Here is a 16,610-nt window from a genome sequence, read left to right on the forward strand (position 1 = left end):
AGAGGGCTTTCAGGCAAGCAAGTCTTGCCAAGCGCCCAGGTGAGCCTTACAGCCACTTGGATTTATGAGCACCGCACCCTGCCGAGGGGGGATTATCGCTTTCTTCTTGCTTCTTGAACCTGCTCCAGAGCAAAGCCAGTTCTCCTTCCAGGCCCAGAAAAGCCCAGTGGCTTCGAGGTGTGGTGGCAGTGAGCCCTGACCCCCGTGACACCGCTCCATCCTTCATCTCCAGGTGCTCCCATCCCACCCAAACCTTTCCCAGCACCGTGCTCCCATGGAGCTGAAGCTGCACCTTCAGGGCTGGTGCCTCCAGGTGTGGAGCATCTCCAGCATCTCCTGTGGGGCTGGAGCAGGATCCTGGGAGATCTCCCAAGGGATCCCACACAGGTGCTGCACGCTGAGGGCATGGTGGCCCCCTTGCTCTCCAATAGCTCAGTTTGCTGGGATCCAGGCTGCAGCACAAACGAGGCTCTTTGCAGCCAGACTTGTGTCATTTTAAAACTGTTTTCTTGAGGGATCGAGCCCTGGGGCTTGCCTTGTGTCATTACAAGCAGGTTAAGTTGTCTGTCTGTATGTCCATGTCTTCCACTTTGAAGCCAGGCCAATTCTGTTCAGAAGTGAATCCTCACCGTTGTGCAGCACAAGGCTATACTCTATTTCTATCTAATTACCCAGGTAATTGCAATTAGGCAATCAGGTCTAATTTGCTATCAAGAGGAGAGGTCCCCAGGTTTGCTCAGCGCAAAGCCTATTGCAATTAAATGTGACACACTCAATTACGGCAACGTGAAAACATCTTTTGGAAGCTCCGTCTCCGTCCATGCACGTTCTGTACATTAACCCACAGGCCTGCACTGCAACTCGTCTGCTCATGGATGGAGAAGAACTTCTTATCTTCTAATGCTCAGCACTGATAATTATGCTCATTATCATTCACAGGCCTTGGAGGTACGTTGTGAGAGGCTCCGAACACCACATGCCACGCTGGGGAGCTGGGAGCGAGCAGAGGCTGCTTCATGCCTCATTTTCCCCTCTCTAAAGTGGGGATGGTGTCATCCTGTCCTCCTCCCTGTCTTTGAGCTGAATGGCACAGACTGATACACCACAGACCCTCACTGTGTTCCCATGCCCCATCTCTGTAGCACGTTGTATTTTTTTTTAAGGGCCTTAATGTTACACTAATGCCCTGGAAGCATTTTGCACCTTGTGGCAGGTGAGTGTTGTCAGCCTCATCAGCCCCAAACGTATCCCAGGTGGTCCCTCCGCATTCCCAACCCACCTGGTGCATCAAAACCTCTAACACCTCCTGCACCTAACCCATGCTTTGCACAACCTCTTTTTTTTCTTTATTTCAGCACCCAACACCATGCTGGGACTACCGTGCTGCATCCTGGGGGCTGGCAACTCTGCAGCTCTCTGACCTCCTGCTCCCTCTTGGGTTGCTTTGAGACCCTGCTGGGTTTTGCCTGGGTTTTAGCAAACACCCTCTTGCCTGGCTTTGTTTCTTTTCCACCTTCCCATTTTTTACTCCTTTGAAATGGGCTTATGCTCCCCATGAATTTGGCATGTGCGTGAAAAGAAAGCGTGAGTTTGGCAGCTCCACAGGTGAGTTTCGGTACTGGAGGGGACAGCATTCACCTGGTTTTGCTCTGCTGCTACTGGAGCTCTGACATGCACCAGGCTTTCCATGCGCTCAGCTGGCTCCTGCTTTAAAACGGGGGAAAAAATATAAAAATTGGGCAAAGCAAGGGAGGCGTGAGGCTCATATGGTGTGGGAGCAGTGGGGAAAGCGCAGCGGTGTTGGCACTAAAAGAGCAGCGAGAAAGGGGGTGCTGGGCATCACGGGGCAGGGGCTGGGGGGATAATTCCCTGTGGCAGCAACGTGCCACCCTCAGAAACCCATTTGGGTTGGTTTTACGGGAACCGGGGTGGTAGAACTCCATTCACCAGCAAATAACTTCAGTATTGCCAGTCACGTCACATTGTGGTTGTTTGGAAATAATTATATCCATATCACAGACAGTAAATAATAGATGTGCTTTCACTAACATTTTATTCATGTTCTGTTTTAATATGGCAAACTTAGAAGTAATTTAATCTCCCAGTAAATTGAACTGGTAGGGGGTTCTTCACACAGAAGATTGCAAGTTATTAATTCCAGGCAGTCTTCATCTTGTACAATTAGTCACTGTTTGCAGCTGGAAATGTTTTATTAATTTTCCATAGCAGTTGATTTTCCACAGTTTTCTCAGTTTAAATTAAGCAGTAAGAGCTGCTGTTTCTTCTTAAATAAATTTCCTTTCCACAAAAATACATGCCTCTGGCTATGTCAATTTTCCCGTTTGATTAAAGTGCCAGCAGGCAATTAATAACTTAATGCATTTTAAAGTACTTTTGGAAAAGTAATTTGAATAGCCAAACTTGTACATTTGAATTGATTGTTGCAGAAGATTTAACACACGTTCTTAAATCACAGAACCTTGTAAAGGACAAATGAGGAGCTGCAGAAAAAGTAGGCACCGTCTGGCGCCGTCTCCTAAATCCAGGGGGGTCCCCTAAGGCTGGGCCTTTTGGGGGATGCCCCCCTTGTCCCAGACATTTCCAGTCCCAGCAGGAGCTCCCAGCACACTGGGAACCCACCAGCTGCTGGGTCCCTGAGGGACCATTAGGGTTGTTCAGACCTAATTGCACTGCCCAGACCCATGCCCACATGCGTGCTCACCCCATGTCCATATCCATGCCCAGGACATCGCCAGTGCCACATTTTTTGAAGACTTTTGCCCACATCTTCTCGTGGCCATCGCAGCACTGATGACAGGATCAGCAGGACCAGCTCTGCACGGCCACCTCCTGTGCATCCAACCCTTCCCTGGCACAGAAACAAAAAATAAGGCTGGCAGGGACTTCAAAAGGCCACCTCAAGCATACCTGGCCTTCATCTGGGATCAGTGATGTCTGAACAAGATGGATATTCATCTAACCAGCTCCCAAAGACCTCCTGCAAGGCCCTGGGACAGACCCTTTGCTGCCCTTGGGACTGATGCCCCACCTGGACCTGCTGTTGTGGCCCTGGAGGTGGCTGTAGGGCTGGATGCATCACCCTGTGAAGCTTGTGGGATTGCTGAGGTCGTGGTGAGTGGCCAGGCCAGCAGGGTTTTGGTGTCTCACACCTCACATCGGGATCCCTACAATGTGAGGGGGCGAACAACCCCCTCGAGTCAGTGGCATCATCCCTCTGCTTCCCTAAAACGTGCACTTAGGGACTGGAGGGAAATGCTGCATGGACTGTATCCAAAATGCTTCGGCCCTTACCTTTATCTTCCTTTCAATCCATCTTGGAATTGGTCTGATATTTATTTATTACTTCTTTTCAGACGAGTCATCAGAATCAGCAATTTTATCACACTTTTCTTGCAGAAGCCACCAAATATCCTTCTTGCGCTGCCCAGCTGTGGGCTGCTTCTCCAGGACAGACAGCCACGAGTTCCACCTGATGCCTCCGTGGGCTGGAACGGGATTATTTTTCTCAGTGCTGAGCTGACTTTTCTGCTTTTCTGACTTTTCAGCGCAGGCTCGGGAGGAGAAGGAGCAGCAATCCGTGCTGTGGCTATCGGCGCTTCGCACATCTGCGAGCGCGGCGTGCCCCAGCTGAGAACTTCAATTCACTTAGTGCACGAGGAAATGGCAGCTGCGTTGCGTTGATAAAAAGTAATAATCGTGATGAAATAATAGGATTAATGCCAGCTATTGCTGTTTAGCCGAAAGGTCATTCTGACAGATGTAAGCTTTATCAGGAAGCATCAAAATATCAGATTAGTTTTGTGATTTTATTTAAGGAGAGGGCACTGAGAAGAAGAAGAAGTGGGGAAGATGAACATCCCTGGACTTCTCTGGGCTCTGGCATTGGGCTGGAAGCAGCTTCTGGTCTGCAAACGCCGTGACTGGTGCCAAAAATTTTGAGGGGTTGCATGGTTTGGTCTGACCCCATCCCCTGCCTGCCCAGGCTGGGGGTGGTTTCCACCTCCCTGGTGCAAGCGGAGCCCAGATGAAGCCAGCGTGCCCCAGTATGGTGAGGGAAGGGGCAGAAATTGCTCTGGTTTTGTTCTGCGAGCAAAAGGTGCTTTCCAGCAAAAGCAAAACGTGGCTAAACGTGGCTCTTGCTTTGGCGTTGGTGGCTGGACAGCCGGGGGGCTGCTCCCCCACCGCTCCCGGATCAAACACAAGCAGGAGCCGTGGGACGCCAGCCCTCCTCGAACGGCGAGAATCAATCTGAGGGAACCAGGCAAAATCCCCCAATCTCAAAATAATGAAAACAAAGCTATCCCGGTAATCAAATCCGCGAGAACCACAAAGACAATGCAACTCGGATCTCAGCTGGCTCAGAGAAAGTGTCCATTACCGGGGGATTAGCGTGAGGGAAGTGCACAGCCAGGCAATGGGAAGGGAAAACAGGCTGCACAGCCGGGTAATAGCACAGCCCGGGCTGGGTTAGGAGGAAAAGGTGGGCGAATTATAACACGAGATGCTCCAGAAATCTACCGAATAGAAAAACAAGCGCTGCAGAGCCTGCCTGTGCTGCACTGCCTGCCTTTTTGAGGAACCTCGATGGCTTGCAGCTCTCAAAGAGAAATTATCCCGGTCTTTCCCTGGGCACACTCATCTGCCTGTGTCCCCTCGTGTGCCACATGTCACCATAATGCCTCAGACACAGAGACATCTCTTTTGTTTTAGGGACTTCATAGTCCCTCACGGAGTTGTGCCAGGCCTTTGGGATCCCGCTAACACCAGCAGGCACTGATTGTGTTCACCCCACTGCTGTTTTCCAGCCATCTTGGACAGGTCCTGAACCGTTCTTTCCTTAAATTTCATTGCAAACAGATATTCTCTGAAAGGCATTGATGGATGGCGGAGTATTTCTTAAAAAACAGGGCAGGAGAAAGCCCTGTGCGATTAAGAGGTGTCACACATGGAGGTGGCACATCCACCTGGTGCCTCCATCGCTGTTTGGAGATCATAGGGCTGCAACTTACCAGTGTCCAGGAATGCCCAAAGCCCCGGGGGCTGCAGCAGGCACTGGGCACCCCTAAATCGGGAGGCACAGACCCCGCAGCACCGTGTACCCGAGGCAGATGGGAGGAGATGCAGGCTCTGTCTCTCCAAGGAGGAGGCTCCTCTGTCAGGGAGAGCCCGGCTGCGTCAGAAATGGGGCCAGCCTCTAAATAGGGGCTTAATCCGAGTTAAAATTAAATGGGCTTAATCTGGGCTTAATCTGAAATAGTATCTCCGGTGCTTTGGAGGTGCTGGTGGTGTGTCTGCAGTGCCAGCCTGGTGCTGGGCAAGCTGGAGGTGCATGCAGCATCCCACTGGTCTTGCTCTCAGCCTGGCCACGAGCTGCAGCTCGGACACCTCTCGGTGCAAATCCAGGGACGGTGACTCCACCACCTCCCTGGGCAGCCCGTCCCAACGCCTGCCTGCTCTTGCTGAGACAAAAATTGCTTCCACAGCTGCCAGCAGGTCCAGCCGTGGGCCATCCCAGCTCCTCAGAAAACCACCAGCATTTTTTTTTTTTTTTTTGCATTCCTTTTCCTTCGGTGTTTGGCGTGCAAATGCTCGCTCCCTGGAAAATAATGTATATTGTCTCGAGGATTTATGTATTGGCAGCTGCAATTTGTGAGACTCTACAGGCTCTGCTGGTAGCTTTGTGTACCGGAGGTTTCATTTTAGTGTCATCAGCCACAGATTATGACTGCAAGGGGTGCCTGTCTTTAATCTCATTTTTTTGAAGGAATTAATGTTATTAGTTTTGATGAATTAATGGTATTTAGGTGTGCAAGGTTAGCATGAATTAATGTCCACCTATTTCTGTTGCGTGGCTGCCTATTGTAAAAGGGCTCTGGTAAGCAATCTTTACATAGTCTCTTTTTTTCCTTCCCCTTCTTTCTTTTGTAATGCTCTTTTAGAAGCTTAAAAATAATGTTTGGGATTTTTTTTTCCCCTCCTTTTTTAAGTAAAAAGAAATATTGAATATATTCCCCTGGGCAGAGCTGATATTAACTTAGCCACTGCTGAGTCACAGAAGGTTAACCAGCGCTGGGAGCACGACCAAAACGCTCGGCTTTAGAAACGGTGCAGGTGCAGGGATAATTCCCAGCTTTTGGGGGATATCTTGGGTTGATGTGGTGGTCTGCCAGGCGTGCTGACACCTCGGGAAACCCACAGCACAAGGAGCTGGGCTGCATCAGGAATTACCATGTGCAACCCCGTGCCTGTTGGTGCTTCTCTGCCCATACCAATGGCAGCAACAGGTTGGTGGCCCCGTGTGTTTTCATGGAAAACACAGAATCACCCAGCTCCGAGAACCAGAAATATTCATTTTTCCAGGCTGACTGTATTCATTATCAGCTTAATCTGGCATATTTGGGGTCAATACTGCCCATCAGGTCAAAGTCACATCAGCACCGATCTCTGTAGCTGGCTGGGGGCCACCCAAGACGTGACCATGAGGAGAGAACTGAGGATGTTGTGGGATGCTATGGGATGAGGCTGTGCTGGACAGGCAGTCCTATTAAAGTGTAGGGTGGATTTTTCTGATCAGCTGGAGCTGGCCTGGCTTCCCCACAATGCTGGTGAGGACAAGTGGGCTCTTGGAGAAGATGACACCTGTCATTGACTCGATAGTCATGAACAATAGTCAGTGCGCTTCTTCCACTTGTTTGAGGTGATTTTCTAGATCAACATCATTGTGGTGGGGAATAAAAACTCAACACAAATATTGCAGGCTTGGTGACCAAAATGTCGTGGTGGGTCAGGTTTTGACTTTCTGTGCCTGGGCTGAGAAGACTTAGAAAAAGGTGGACAGTCTTGAGGGTCTGCCCCTCTCTCTGTCCATCCCATAGAGAGGCTGGCATTTTACAAGGTTGCTGGGGAAAGATTAGACTGATCTAAGGAGTTTAAACCTCAGCACAGAGGTTTGTGGTACTGACTTTATCCTTGTGACTACAAGCACCCTACTTCTGGAAACAGGCAGCAATACTTGCTTCCAATTCTTGGAGAGTAAGTCCACCAGCAAAATCATTTTCTAGAATAAAATAAAGGCAAAACTGAGTTTTCTAAAGAAACCTGCCATGAGCACTGAGACACCAGGTCTCTATCATTACTTTAAAGATGATATAGGTGGATACAAAAGTATTCCTGCGTGGTCTTGCATTTGGTACGAGCTGAGAACCTTACAGGAAGCAACACGTGTCTCTTGTAGTTCCCTGCCACGAGACACTTGGTAAAATCTTAGGAGCTGTCAGTGTTATCTCAGTGGAAGGAACTTTTCATTGAGGATTTTGCTTCTTTCCTCGTGAGGAGTCACCAGGAACAGGCAGGGGAAGCCTGTAGAGCTGGAGGGATCCAAGCTTTATTGTGCCCATCTGTGTGAACGAGCACGTTCTCCGGTGACAACCACAAAGCCTTGCCCCAAACTGGGTTTGCTACAGCGTGTTGGCTTATAAAACAAACCCAAAATGTCCAAAACCCTTTCCCAGGGAAGCACCTGTATTGTACAATAGGTTTCTGTCTCTGGTATAGGTATATTTAGGAATAACTAAGTCTGTGTAAGACTGCCTTGAGCTGTTCTTTAAGTTAATTATCACTTCTTTGGGTACTATGAATGGCTGTTCAATGACACTGTCAGCGAGTGGAATGAACCAAATTACTTTAATTATGGAGTAATTGCACAGAGTGATGGTAATTAAATCTTGATCAGTTTAAGTGAGTGAATTAATTGCTCCAACTTGGAATGCACACCGCAGCAAGAGGAGTTGTTTTGTAGTTTAATTAACACCAGCCACTAAATTCTTATCATATCTAAAATGCAGACAATTAATGAGTTTGATTCTGCTCTCACCTTAATGGGAACTAGGACAGAATGCATGCTGAGAAAGGTAGCCGTGGTAGCAAAATGACAGAAAACTTAATATTCCTGTCAGTTGTAGAGATGTATTAGTTGCACTCTCCGCTTTGCCTTCCAGTGAAATGTGCAAATAGAAATATTTCCATATAATTAGCTTCTGGCCCCATTTTGTTTCGATACTCACTGATCTGCTAAACAGGAGACATTTCCAAATTTGTTAATGTTTGCAACTTCAGCTGCCTGTGCTTTCAGGTGATTTTCAGCCTCTTCCTCTGGTCTGGTCCAGCTTGCTGCTCCTGGTGGGACCCGTGCTCGGTGCACCAGCCCATGGCCACCTCCTTCCCTATGCCATGCGCCAACGAGCTGCAACCATTTTGTTGTGTGATGGGCACACAGCCTGCTCCTTAATGACATGCCCACCTTCTGCCCCATCTGGCAGCTTTGAAAACGACCTTGTCTCATAGGTAATGTGGTCGCTTCACTTCTTTTCTCTCCTACCATGGTAGGGGTGGAAGCAGAAGACCTTCCCAATGGGAAGCTGAGTTGGAGGAGGATCTGGGTGTCTCTTCCCTGGTGAGACAGGCAGGAGCTGGAGGACACCACGGTCACAGAAGGAGAGTGACATGGTGGGGACACTTCTGGACCAGCCTCGGCCTTGTCAGCAGGTTCTTGTGGAGGGCGTTCAGCTCTCAGTCATGGTTTCCATCCGGTGACTCCAATTAAAGCTTTACCCAACGCTATACAGGTTTATACATGTTCATTCATGTCACAGCCAGGAAGCCAAACCAAACCACGAGGAAGGCGAAACACAAGGCAGGTAAATGAGGAATTCAAGAGCTTGTCATTGAGCGTGAGGCTAATATTTCAGCACTCTTACCTACGTTGCACTGAAAACATATTTTAATCAGGCCATCTCTATGGCCTGTAAATTAAAATGCATGGTAATTTGATTGCATGGTTTCGTCTGACGTTATTTAACCACCTGCTTTCCTTTCAGGTGGGCATCTTGGTTGCCTCGGGGCATCTCACCACCAGCCTAGCCCCACTCTGCCTGACCAGGGACGGGACATTGCACTGAGATGAAGTCCCACCACGACACCACTTCACATGTCCACCGTGAGGCTCTTGATGAAATAAAAATGGGACATAGAGCTGTTGTCTTCCCTTACCTAGCTCTTCTACAGGAAATCATGCACATAACAGAGAGCCACGTCTTTCCCTAGCAGCACGACGAGGCACTGATTTATTCTGCAGAGAAGCTGGTGGAGGTGTGACCCGGAGCTGAGGCTGCCATCTGCGAGTTCGTTCCCATCTGATGGCTACTGATCGACCATGCAGAGGGTAACGGCCCCAGCAGGAATGCCACGGCTTAAGTTGCACGGAAATTCAAGAGGGTTTCAAGTATTTAGTTGGAAATTGTACTCATGAAGCCCCTGAATTTAGTTTTGGCCAAACATGGCATCATTTCAAATATGGGAAAAGGACATAGCAGTCAGGGTCTCTGCCAAAGCCATTTTTTTTTTCCTGCTCAGATATTTCCCATCTCGTTCGGACCTTGGTTGCATTCCCCACCCTTCCACCTCCCCGCTCAGCAGCATGCCTCGGAGACGGGCACAGCTACAAGAGCTAATTCCCTGCTGAGTGATGCCTCCCCTGATTTGAATTGCCATCAGCTCGTGGCAGGACATGGCCTGCTGGAAACAAACGAAAGAACCTGCCGAATTCGATGTATTTCTCCCTCCATTTGTAAGATTTCATGGAGTTAATTCAAATTCATGGCTCCTGTGGCTGCCGTGACAAAATCGGAGCCTTATAGATGGCCAACGAATTCCCATTTGTAGGGATTTTTGGTCCCCCGAGGCATGATCAGCTTCTGCTAAGGACAGAAGCCACATAAGGGGTTTAGATAGCAGCTCCCTCTTGCTCTGCACCACCACCAGATGCACGATCCAATCTCATTTATTTCAATCTGATGTCCTATTGTTTCCCTGAAATAACATGGCCAGGCTACAGGGGCTCAATATCTAGCACCAAAGCTTTTTATTTTACCTTTTTTCTTCCTTCTTCAGTGACTTTGTTCATGCGCTGTGGCGTCTCCTTGGCGCATGGTATTTGACCAGGTTAAATGTGTTGGGAAGTAGTTGCATCCTGAGGATATTTCCAGGTAAAAGGAACTCGCTGGGCTCTGTCAGAAACATTTCTTTTTTTTCCCTGGGCTGAAAGGTGCCACGGTTTGATTTTGGTTGTCCTTGACTGGTTGCCAAAGGACTTGTGGCAGCCTTGGGGTGCAAGCAGCACTGGCCACTGATTCCCATACTGTCAGGTGTTGCTTGTTGCGTGGGAAATGCCAAATTACTTTGGTCCCCATTTCCCCGGAGCTGGATAAACCCCCAAATTCTGATTCTCATCCATCTGTGTATCTCCCGAGCCCCAGCACAGCTTGCAGCAACACCAGCAAACACTGGGCAGCCAGACAAGGAGGAGAATTACTTGTCTCTGTTACATGGAGGGTCTGGAACCTATAGGACCCGAATTTCCTCCACATCCCCAGCGTTTTCCAGTGCCATCAAGATTAGCATGGCCCAAATGGTGCGAACATGACGGTGTCCAGCGATGCAGCCCTCCTCCAGGGGGGACTACAAGGAATTGTATGGGAATGGCGCTAATCCCATGCAGCCACGGAGAGCTTTTCCTTCATTTGCTGAATGTATGAAATCCATATGTCATCAATCCCTTTCTGGTGGCTGTAGCCTTTTCCGAAGCTTAAATCCCTGGCATGTGGCTGGGAGCACAAGGGCCAAGCCCCGGAGCTTGCCAGCGCACGCTTCTACCTCCTGCTTCGCCCGCTGCAGTTGGGTCACCGCCTGGCCTCCGCCACCGTCGGGGAGCTGAGGCTGCTTAAAAATGGTGTTTCTGCCAAATTTCTGGGTCCTGGGCAACATCAGCTCTTTATGGAGAGCATTTCTGTGTCAGCACCAGGTTTGGGGTTTCCAAATCACCCCGCAGATGGTGGGGAAAAGAAATGGGGAAATGGGGCTGGTTTGGGAAGCAACTCAGCCCACTGCATTGGGAATGAGAAAAAAAAAAAAATGGGGCCAAAGAAGGGAATGAAAGCCAGAAAGGGTTTGTGGTCAGGGTCAGGGGAGAGCTCCCCCAGGGTCAGAGCCCTTCTCCCTTTAGCTTTGGGAGATTTGGGTAGCTTTATTTTAGTCCCTTACGACACATTTGCATAAAGCTGCTTTCAGCTGAGTGCTTCTTAGCGCTGGTCCCTGCTCTATTTAAACATAAATGTTTTAAAGTGCACAGACAGGTCTTTAGCAGGAAAAAAAACTGCCTGTGAATTACATTTATTTCTTGTTTACCCACACAGCTCCAGCCGACACTTATCAACAGATTAACTTTCACTAAAGTTTCTGTGTAATATGTTTTAAAAAACCCCTCGAAGTGCAGATTCTATTAGTTCCTGACCTTCTGTTTTAAGAGGGAGAAAGTGGCTTTACGCTCCATGAAATGTGTTAATGCATGGATGGAAGCCCTCTTATCCTCCTGCTTACATTAGGTCCAATCAGGGGAATGGATTACGTTTTTTAATAATCTGACATTAGTATTAAAAAGTAATATTTAAGGCATTAGGCTCCATAACGAGCACGGCGCGCTCAAAGCTTCCCTTTTGTGTGGGTGCGCGCGCGGGTGCGTTAAAACATATGTTTGTGGGACAATGCATTAGCCCAAACTGCCGAAACACGCGGGGATAAATCGGGGCAGCAGATTACCGCTGACATCACTTTTTCATTTAAGGGCGGGGGGAAGATTTGATGGCCGTTTTAAAACTGCTTACGGAGGGCAGGGATTAGGGGCTGTTAGGAACGGGATGGCTCGCTCTCCTCCCGGAGCTCCACGGAGTTGAGGAGGGGTGGAATAAGGCCAAGGCCAACGTGTGGTGGTGCTGGGCATACGTCCAGGTCATCTGTTATTTGTGGGGCTGGGAGGTTTTCCCTGTCCTAGTCCCTCAGAAACATTACCATGGGACAGGAGAAGAAATGGGGAGTCTCCAACCCTAAAACCAAATGCTTTTAGGGAAGCCAAGTGGCTCCTGGTGGTCCTGGAATGGAGGGATCCTGGTGCTGATCCCTGCTGGCCTGGCCCTTCTATTTGTCTAAGTCATCTCAAGCCCTGCATCCCCTGGAAATGGCAAAAAGGGACTAGAAGAGAAATAAGGGATGCCAGGAGGAGAAAGAGATGCGTGAGGCGTGAGCTGGGAGCTGCCACCCCATGCAAATTCCTCCAGCATTTCGCCACCTTCGAGCGGGACTGCTCACCTCTCTTCCAGGTGTAGTGCATCTAATTGCAGCTTTTAGCACTTTGGGCTCACCTTGCCTTTGTCTGCTCAATTAATCACCACCCCACCATTAGAAATCTTCTCCTCATGTGGTACTTACCGACCACGGTCAACTCACCGCCTACCCTTCTCTCTGCTAAGCCGCAGATTGTAATGGCAAAGGTTTGTTGTTTTTCTGTTTTTTTTTTTGTTTTTTTTTGTTTTTTTTTTTTTTGCACCCCTACTGCTGCTTGCAGCAATTTTTAGACCTCTCCTGTGCTGTAACAAGTCCCCCTGGGAAGCCTGCCCTGCTCCTGGTTCTCCAGCAGTGCTCAGCACAAGGATGTGACTCCATGCCCGATATACCCAGGGGGAGATGCACGCACTGGGTGCAGGCAGCCGAGGCCAAAATTCTTCATCTTCCATCCCTTGGAGCATCCTCTGCTCCCACACACCTCCTGCTCCTGAACCTCCCCGACAGCAGTTCTCCAAACCGCAGCAAGCCCCTGCCTTTCACTCTGCCATCACCAAATAATGCTCCTGTTGCAACATATGTGCAGGAACCGGTGTTTGGTGGCAGAAGGGGAATCCACAAGCTATCCAGCCGCTGCACCTGCCTGCTTGGACCCAATTCCCCGGCTCCTCTTTGCTCGCTAGCCTTACTCAGGTCCCAGGCTGGGAAACCAGCTGGGAAATCCACTCCTTGCAGGCTCCAGCATGGGAGTGAGGGGTGGAGATGGGCAGCGGCTTCTGTTTGACCGCAACCGGGGGGAATTTGGCTCTTGGTTTTAATTCCAGCCGGCCCGTGACGGGAGAAACTCAAGCGAGCCAAAGGAGGTGGGAGACAGGATCTCCCCCACCAAGCCGGGCTTGTGGCACATCTTGTCTGGAGCACAGGGAGAAATGTGTCGGCTCGAGGCAGCCACCCTGTTGTCTGCAGGCTGCCTGCCTTCCCCCTGCCCTGCCGTGGTGTTAGAAACACGCCGGGGCTGTCTGATCGGCGTCTCCTTGTCCCCAGGCTCCAGGCAGGATGGATGTTTTTAGGGAGGGAGGTTTACTGGCAGAATCTCAGTGGTGGGATTTTGGCCAGGACAAGGGAAGAAACTGCCAGGTTATGCAAGGCTTGGGGTGTTTAGCAGGGAGCTGCCTTCCCCTAACGTGCTGTGGAGCTGGAGGATGGAAGATGTGACCCGTAGGATGCCTCCATCCTGCCTGTGGTGCCATTGTCTTATACTTACAAGCGAAAAAAATCCACAAGGTTCCTAAAAATCAGAAGAAAAGTGATTAATTATCCCCTATATTGCAGAAGAATTGCCTGTGCTGATTAAGCTGTTGCTCATTAGCTTGTAATGATTATCAAGGCACCAACAATTGATGCTTTTGCCCCCAGCAGTAATGGCAGTGCAGGCTGGCTGAAGCATCTTGGGTCATAATGCACCTATTTTGCACTTTTTCCTGCTAATATCGTGCCCAAATATCTGCACAGCTGCCCCTGTTGTCCCCTGTTCCCTGCAAGATCCTCCAGCTCCTTCCACAGCACAGGTTGAGGCAGATTTGTAGAAGGCAGGAGATTTTGTTTGTGGCTAAATCTTTTGTAGGATTTTCTTTAAAGGCCTTAATGCCATCAGAAAACATCAAGAGCCAAATTCCGCTTTCTGTTGGAGCGAATCTGGAGGAAATCAGCCGAAGGCAGTGAGGGGTTGCTGGATTTCTCCCCGTGTAAGTAGAAGCAGAGTTCAGTCCCCAGCACTTGGCTATTTTCTGCACCAGCAGTTCTGGCCTTGGAAAAAACGAGATGCGTTTTTCTCATTTGGGCTTGTGAGGAGCTTGAAAATACCGGGCCACAGAAAGCGGAAGAGAAGTCTGAGGCTTGTAAATTATAAACTGTGGCAACATCGGGTGTGTTAATGTAAAAGCAGATGTTGTGGTGGCTGCTGACCTCGAGATGCTGCAGTCACCCTCTGCTGGGCTCCTAGATGCAGGAGAGGAGGAGGAGGAGGCTGTAGAAGCTGTTTCCTCTCACTTAATGTAACACGAGGTTTGAAGGTCTCAGGAAACACCCTGTTTCTTTTTATCCACCCCTGAAATAACAGTTCTGGGAAACATCAGTATTTTCTGCTTCGGCCTCTTGCTTTATGTTAAATGTTGTTTTGATGTGATTGTCAACACCTGCTTGGTGTTAAAAGGGTGCTCAGGGTAAGATCACTCTACCTGAAACCCAGGATTAGGCAATGCCAGACTGGAAGTTTTTGGTCTCAATGGGACCAGTTTAAATTTTCCAGTTCCATTCCTAGAAAGCCACATCCATGGGAGAACTTACTGGGGCTCTGCCTTTGGTTTCCCTTTCATTTGCACAGTCTGCAGCCCCTCACCTCAGCCACCTGCGAGCCTCCAGCATGCTCATCAGCTCCTTCTGATTATGAAAACGTTCCTGGGTTTATTTCCAAAATTATATTTCCAAATCACCATCCATCCAAGGCATCACATGAGGCATGACCTGGTGGGGAAAAAAAATAACAAAATCCAACCACATTTGCTTAAAGGTTTTTTTTTAACAACAGTCAGCACATCTAAGTTTCGTGCTGGTTTCTTCTCATTCTTGAAAGCCTGACATACAGAAATAGACACATCTCTCTCTTCCAGCCCCAGCAGCAAAAGCTCTGGCAGCACCTGCGATGGAGATCTAGGTTGTATTTGAACCCGGACCTGTTCCTCAGATCACCTCATGGCCTCCTTACGTGAGGCTGATGCTCAGACGTGAGCTTGAAGGAAGCTTTGGGGCTTCAAGGAGAGGAGACCTGGGTTCACGTTGTTCTCTAACATGCGCCCAGTGGTGACTTTAGTTCTGATGTAGGCAGCTTGTGCAGAGTGTTCCTCCTCTGCTCTGCTGCTCTGTGGGCTGTGGATCTTTCTGGTGATGTCCCACAGCCACAGTTCAGCAGATAAATTGAATCTGGGGTCCTTCCCACAGCATCTTCCACAGCTTGAGCATGGACTGCTCATGCAAAGCTTTGGCCACATGGACGTTGAGTAACTGGCGCCATGAATGGGCAAATCGGGTCTGGGTTCATGCCAGGATTTAGTCTGGATTTAAGGTAATCCATTTAATCTGTTTCCTAGCCTGGCCTTCTGCAGGAAATGGAGACAGAGCCAAAATATCTCGATTCTTTTTTTTTTTTTTTGTTCTTCCTGACCTCGAAGGAGAACAACCACGGGACCCGTGCAGACCCAGGAATGAGTGGTCGGAGCATGTCCAGGAGCTCTGCTTGGAAAAACATCCACGGAGTGCATGAGAGATCTGCCTGAGCTGTGGGGATGCTGCCAGACTGAGAGCACAGGTGACAAAATGAGAGCTGGAAGCACTGGAGATCTGAAGCATCATCAGCTACTGCAAGTCTTTCTTCAGATATGTGCCATGCTTGGGGATTTCTCAGGCCAGGGTGCTGAGTTTGGCCGCCAAGGCACAAGATGACAATTTATCCCTGGTACATGTAATGAAAAAGAAGGATGAAAACCATTTAAATGTGTTTTGTAGTGGTAAAAGGTGTTCCCAACACTGTACCCTTTTTACAAACCCTAATCGCAGAGTAATCCAGGGGTTTGGGGATGAAGGGAACGGGGCCCTCACGTGGTGCACCAGGCGCAGCGGTGAGGTCTGTGCCTCCGGTGTGGAGTTGCTGTGCACGTCAGGCACCAGACCCGAGCCTACCACTAAGGCACGGGGATAAATAAATAAGTTTAAGGAAATCAGGTGTGAAAACATAGAGCTGATTGTCGGAGTTCTGGGAGAACCAGCCGAGACAAATGGGATCTGTGACTGCTCAGTGTGTCAGAAAATCAGCTGGAAGGCCGCTACAAACGGTGGCAAGCAGGCACTGGAGGTCTTCTGCAAGACGAGAAAGCCTGTTTTATAAAGTTGCAATATTGTGAAAAACAAGATCTGCATGGGGATACTGGTTCAGTCTAATTTTATTATTATTTGGGGAAGAAAATGAAACTGATGTTTGAAATAGTGAGCGAGCTGTCCTGCGAGCAATGAATATAATAATATAGTAACATCTTTTTTATTTATATATTTTTTTAATCTAAATTGGGCGTGGATTCAAAAGGCCATCAGTGCCACCAGGGTGACTACAGAGAGCCACCTGTGTGCTGTATCCAGGAACAGAGATCCACAATTGCTTGGGTGAGCGCAGATGTCCCAGCTTCTCCTCGGTAGCTCTCAGTCTTCATGGTCCCACATTTAACCCTGCCGTGGTTAAATGTGGGCACAAGCCTGGTGTTCCTAACCCCCTGAAAGCAAGAAGTCATAAAACGCAGCTTATTCCAGCCACTCAAGAACAAATAAAAGTATCATAATCTCCCCCTTCGTGCTTTGCAGGCAGTATATCG

At 49.0% G+C, this 16,610-nt stretch overlaps 2 long non-coding RNA genes across 2 annotated transcripts; both read left to right on the forward strand.

Moving 5' to 3' along the window:
- The first annotated feature begins 1,218 nt into the window (after positions 1-1,218).
- On the forward strand, positions 1,219-12,117 carry LOC137856718 (uncharacterized). The gene is made up of 3 exons (XR_011096726.1): positions 1,219-1,605; positions 8,407-8,717; positions 8,898-12,117. It is a non-coding gene; the product is annotated as an uncharacterized lncRNA (long non-coding RNA).
- A 336-nt stretch (positions 12,118-12,453) lies between these two features.
- Positions 12,454-16,235, forward strand: LOC137856719 (uncharacterized). The gene is made up of 3 exons (XR_011096727.1): positions 12,454-14,645; positions 14,992-15,313; positions 15,420-16,235. It is a non-coding gene; the product is annotated as an uncharacterized lncRNA (long non-coding RNA).
- Positions 16,236-16,610: the final 375 nt, after the last annotated feature.

This window comes from Anas acuta, chromosome 5 (genome assembly GCF_963932015.1).
Source record: "Anas acuta chromosome 5, bAnaAcu1.1, whole genome shotgun sequence".
Lineage (NCBI taxonomy): Eukaryota > Metazoa > Chordata > Aves > Anseriformes > Anatidae > Anas > Anas acuta.